Raw genomic sequence first — 6,530 nt, 5'->3', positions numbered from 1 at the left:
GGTATAATTACAGTCTGACACCTGTCACAGCTCTTTCAATCCGCACAGACTGCTATAGTAAATCGGCGCCTAGCTAAAATCAACCAGTGATATTTCTTTGCATTAAAGTTATAATATTAATAAATATGTAATTGTAAGACAATTTTTTTAGGAACTGGCTTCAATTAATAAATAACAAATTATGTCAGTGCGATTAGGCTCAGAGCTTGGCCTGATATATTCCACTGTACACTATAAATTTTCGCAAGAAGATGGCCTCTGATGGCGAGCAGAGACAATATGCTGACGTCCCCCGGCCTGTGGTCCCTAATTTCCTGTTTGCGAAAATGTCCTGTTTTGCCCATGTAGCTCTCGTCGGTGAGGAAGTGAGTTCAGGCCAACGTGGCCGGGACCGGAAAATACAGGACCTGGAAGGAACGTTACGTAGGTAGGAGGAACGGTAGGTAGTTCCAAGGATAATGCGATGAAGTCCGTTTTCACGAGCCCCTTTTTATTCCGTAAAGAAATCCTGCCGCAGCCTGGCCGGCACGTCGCGGAACGAACGTTCTCCCCGCCGCGACCTGGACTCCCGGAAATAAGTCTCGTCCTTAAGATGCGACCCGAAACGACAGAGAAGGTAACCCCGTAGCTAGTCGTACTGGTTACGAAACTTCCGTATAGATACACAGCGTGTACGTGGCCCATCATGTAAGCGAAAAAAGGTCCAGTAGAAACACGTACTGACTGAGAGGTTCGGCGGTTCGGAGAGGCACTTACACGGCCTATGACATATGCAGTTAAAGTCCCGAAAAGATACGTAAAACTGAGAAAGTCCAGCGGTATAATGAATGCTAATGAAGAGCAGCTCGGCTGCAGAGGCAGTCCCGTGACGTTTCACAGACTGCGAACTCAGAGCTAAGAAAACGCGTCTCTCGAGCGGAGCGGAGCGGAGTGCAAGTCTACTCGCTCTCGCGTCTGGTTCACTACTGCCTAGAGATGGGCAAATGGTTCACGAACCGCTCAATTGAACCGGTTCGCCTCGAGGAATGCTCGGGAACTGGTTCTTGAAAAAAGAACCGCGGTTCACTAGCTCAGTCGAACGATGTACACGTACGATCCATGGTACGATCTCTACAAGGAGAGATGGTTTGTTTTTGTTTCTTCCCTTCCTCACAAGCTGCCCGAATCCATGCGTCGTGCAATTCACATAGCTCTCGGTTCTTCTCGCGTTCTCGGCTCTTTCTCTGTTCTCTCCGCTCTTCGGTTATTTTCCGCACTTTAGAGTGGGAGAGGGGAGAACCAATCCCCACTCCAAACAACTCACCACCCCTTCCCGGCCAAGTGAACGGTCTCGTCTCTTCTTCCCCTCCCTTCTTTCACCGATCACGGCTCTTCTTCCTCTTCCTTCTTTCTCAGTGCACGTGACTCATACATAATTGTGACTAAAAGCCTCCGTCCCTTCCCCCACTCCTTCAACACGTCGCTCTTTTTTAATGAACAAGGTTCTCATCCCCTGTTTAGCTTTTTATTACTTGTTTTATCCAGTTTTAATAAAAGCATTTATTTGTTTATAAGTAGATTACTGAACAAATCTCCTCACTTTATTTCAATTACACGTGCATCAAAAAATTTTAACTAACAATAAATTGATATATTTTTATGTGAGCTGCTCGGCTCTTACGGAATTATCGGCTCTCGTGGTTAAAATCTCTCGGTTCTTTCTTTACTCGTCCACTCACCTCCACAAAGGACCTGCCTGGCTCTCGTGCTCGTGGTTTTCAAAACTATCGGTTCCTTCTTATCACGGTTCTTTCTCTTTAGTTTCACATGGCATTGCTCGTCGCTGCCATTCGTGCTGAACTCTTGCGGATACATTTTCAACTAATAGTGAGAATAACTGCTCTAGTACCCACGAGAGGCCTCTAAATTGGATTTTTCTACATACAATTTATAATTCTCACATCATGAGCAAATATGCATTCAATTTTATTTTCTTTTTACGATTAAAAATACTTAGTAAATATATATTGAGTTACTAGTACATCTTTATTATTACTACTTAGTACTTATATACTTTTTATTATTGGGCTTAATCAAAAGATTTGTTTAATTGCAGTCCAATAATGGCAATATTTTTAATTGGTTAGCTATGCAATTAAATTTTTTCTTCTATAAAAATTAAGTTGATAGTACAAATACATCGTAATTGCGATAAGTACGCAGTTAATTCAAATTCTAGTAAAAAAAAATTAAATGAACCGAAGAACCATATCAACGAACCGATTCACTTCGAAGAACGAACTGGTTCTGAACCGCTCATTAAAGTGAACCGTTCTGCCCATCACTACTACTGCCCTCCTCCGCCCGCTAGCAGGCCGAGGCCCGCGGGCCGTAGAGGAGGGGAGGGGAAATCGGCCGGCGTGGGAGAGGCCCGCCTCACGGTGCGCCACGCTGCAGATACATGGCTGACATAACACTTGAATGAAAACTCAGAACTATTATAATGATATAAAAAGTAGTCAGTTAATAAAATGCAAACACAAATGACTCAGTTAATAAATTACAGAATAAAGACGAAGTATTTACACAACATTTATATACACTATTTCCAACATCCTTACGTCCGCTGACGTACCAGGGCGCACGCGGGTGCGTCCCTGCTCGTAGCACTGCACTTAGGTTGCACTAGCAATGCAAGAGAGGACATTGACGAGGCATAACGGCCTGAAGGAGCCGAGGAGACACTTGGGTCGACGTCAATGCTCTGTCAATTCTAATTCAAATATTAACCAGGGCTAGGTATGTTCGGCATCGTAGAGCCCCTCAATCTTTGTTCATCATGTTCGCAGCAATTATGTAAGTGCTTTTCTTAATCCTCACTTTGCATAGTTTGGATTCACCAGACATTTCCCTTAATAACCTGACGCCGACCTCCAATGCTCCTCTATGTCGCATAGACCGCTATGCCTCATGAGCGTCTCACAAAGGCGTGTGCACCGAACGCGCTCGTGCGCGCAGCAAAGTGTAGTTAGTTCGTGCGACGAGGCGAATGCCAGGTAACGAGTGCTACGCCGGCGGAAGGATCCGGCCGGGTGTGGCATATCCCTCCGCCGCACTACAACAAATTAATTTATGTATATTTTTCCACAGGTTTTTATTAAACATTATTTTTCATCAATTAATATTTCAGTCCTTTCAAAATCATGTTTCACTGTGCGCTTTGTCCCGAACCTGGCTGGTTTAGTTTCCCGCGAAATTCACACGTTTCCACGGGAGGGCTGGCAGGGGAGGGTGGTCGCGCGCGGCGACACCAGCAGTGTCCTTCAGGAGCTCCGACAGGCCAGCAGCCTGCGCGCAACGCGGAACTATCAACCTTTGCTTTCACCGACATGTTGTTTCAATAGTATAATATTTTCATAATCGTTTACATACAGTTCCGCGGCCGGCCTCAATCTACCATGAGGTATTTCACTTAATTAAATCAGTGCTCCAAGATGAGTGTTCTACGTACTACGTAAGTACTGTGGGGAGTCTACGAGACTTTACGTCGGTGCTTCACGCCCCAACTTAGCTTACCGGCTACTTAGTTTTGGCCTGCATGGGGCAGCCAGAAGGCGACACGTGCCACCGAACGTACTAACGAATCAGTCTCTGGGACACATCTAGGTATCACGTAGAGTCGCCGGAGATACGAGCCTACGTGCCACTAGCCCAGTATAATAAGTGTTATGTAGTAGTGAAGTGTTTGCTCGTCAAAATATAATTTGTCATGTTAGGGTGTCGTCCCCAGGCCGTGGCTCCTTCCCGATCCCCGACGTGCGACTATGAATTTAGGTTGTAATTAGTTTGGCCGACTAACTCAGTGAGAGGTGGGGGTTCGTGCCTACTGTGGCCGGGACCGGGAGCTGGGGAGAGGGGGAGGTGATGAACTGGGCAGGCGTATGGGAGTGGAGATCGAACCAGGAAACGTCCGCTGTTAGTCTACAAGATGTTTTTTAGTCCTTTTCCCTGAGCGCACCTGACCCACAACGATGTTACGGGACACGTCCCCCGCCGCGCCGTGAACGAACGCAAATTGCAGGTTAACCACGAAGGTGCACTACTCCGCGACTGAAGATGTCGAACATGGGAGCTAACCGAAACGACGGTAGCGACGCTAGCAACGCGCGTGGCAGAGGGCCTACGGACTCGCGGAGCGCAGCGATACAGCACCTCCCTTGACGGCAGCCAAGCGGCGACTGACGACTCCCCACCCCGCGCGGCCGCAGCGCCGCGCAAGAGGTGGAGGGGGGAAGGGGGAAAGTGGCACGGAGGGTCGCGTGTCCACTGCGGGCCAGGCGCGGCCCCTGTACAAAGCTACACGATTCAAACAAAACACATAACTACCCTATTTGAATACACAATTATAAGTTAAGTTTTTACAAATAATTATACCAATATACCTTGAGCGGTCCAGAAGCGAAGTTAGGGCGCACGCGGGTGCGTCCCTAGCATGGAGCACTCACTGCACTGCACAGGGGGGTTTGGGGGAAATAGCCCCCCTCAGGTACCCGGCGGTGGGCAGAAACGGCCTCTAAGTCTATGAGGGCACGACGACTGTCGTCAAGGGTTTAGTCACCACCACTGCACGGTATCGTGCCACCAAATGTACTAACGAATCAGTCCCTGGGACACATCTAAGTATCACATAGAGTCGCCGGAGACACGGGCCTACGTGCCGCTAGCCCAGTATATTAAGTGTTAGGTATAGTGAAGTGTTTTGTTCGTCAAGATATAATTCGTCATGTTAGAGTGTATTTTGTAACCGCCGCATCGTGTGTACAAGTCCGCCCCTCACACACATTAAAATCATGAGCCGCCACTGAGGAAGTGAGCTGCGCGTGTGACTAGTCGCGTCGGGAAAACCGTTACGGCCAGAACGGGCAGCACTATGTATAGGGCTGTGCCCCTAATAAATTCATCAAATATCCTCCAGAAACTTTGTGTTATTCTTCAGGCGTCCCGAGTGGCCATAACAGCTCGGGGGGCCCTACTGCGTTAACCCCTACCTCTAGCCACAAGGCCGAACCTTCCCTGAGATCTCTAACCCAAGCAAAAATCACGTAAAAATCATAGGAGGTAGCGGGGACGGCATCAAACCTGTACCTCGTTTAGGGTAGAATTTCAATCCGGATTGAACCTGGAGTGGAGTGAGGAATCTAGACTGAAATTTTACTTAAAACACTTTGTTGTGAACTGAAGTTGGAGTGAAGTGAGATAATCCACTCCACTTGTTGAGGTGGACTGGACTGAAGAATCCGGATTGAGATTTTACTTTAAACACGGACTGGAGTAAAAAGAAAACACGCACGAGCAAGCCGCCGCCATATTGCATTGTTTGTTCTTGGTCTCATTGCATTTCAGGCATAATTTGTGAAAATGGCAAAAAAAAAAAGAGCAGAGGAATGTGTGGACAGAGATGGAAGTAGAGTTATTGTTGGACGTAATGATTGAAAAACATATTTTAAGATTGCTGGACGGAAAAAAGGTTAGATCGCACCACACCATTTTCAGTCCATGTTGACTCCAACTTTGATCTTGTTTACATTTCAATCTGGATTGTGATATTTACCATAAACGTATTTCGTCAGTCTATGTTCGTTACACATTCATTCCAAGTTCACTACACTCCAGGTTTAATCCGGATTGAAATTTTACCCTAAACGAGGTAATAGGCCCATACAAAGGAATTTTTATTTAATACATAAATGTTGTGTGTGTCGTTAATCTGGGTGTAAGTTGCATTCCAGACCTCACGAAATGGACATTAGTCGTTAATACGTTTAACTATTTCGCCCACACAGACCTGTCCTGTCAGGCATTATATGGTAATGAAATGATTTTTAATTTAAAATGGCCCACTGACTTCCAGCGCCCCTTTGTTTCACTTGCGTGGTGTTTAACCAGTTTAAGTCCTCGTATCACTTAACATCTGCTTAGTACATAATTATTCCCAATGTATAGGCAGTGTGGTTTAATTGTATGTTCACAAGTTTGTGTGTAAGGTTTTTTTTTTTTTAATTTTTACAATTGAGGGTAGTGTAATGTATGATAATTATGCTACACCACGTACGAGGGCCATATGTATAATAAAAAAATTGGTTGTCTGTAAAGTCGGTTTACAGACGATAGTTTAACATGACAACGTTATAACAAAACATTGATGAAATGATTGCATACGTACTTTTAAAAATAAAATTGAATCATTTTTATTGAATTATCACTATTTTGTATGGATACAAAGAAGGAGTGAAATGAAATCTACAATTTAATTGATAAATTTACTTTTATTTGCACTCATTAATTCAAATATGTTTATTACTTTAAAAAAAAACAAAACAGAATACTAATTTTTATATTGGTCCAGGAATTTCGGAATAATTTATCATTGTACATTTTTTACATTTTTGTTTGAAATCCCATAATTTATTTGAATTTGGTATATTGATATTACTGAGTAATAAATTAAATTAATTATTTTTGAATCCAAGGTGGCGTTTCAAAAATTTTAA

This window comes from Bacillus rossius, chromosome 1, assembly GCF_032445375.1.
Source record: "Bacillus rossius redtenbacheri isolate Brsri chromosome 1, Brsri_v3, whole genome shotgun sequence".
Lineage (NCBI taxonomy): Eukaryota > Metazoa > Arthropoda > Insecta > Phasmatodea > Bacillidae > Bacillus > Bacillus rossius.
Note: the sequence above shows the minus strand (reverse complement) of the source record.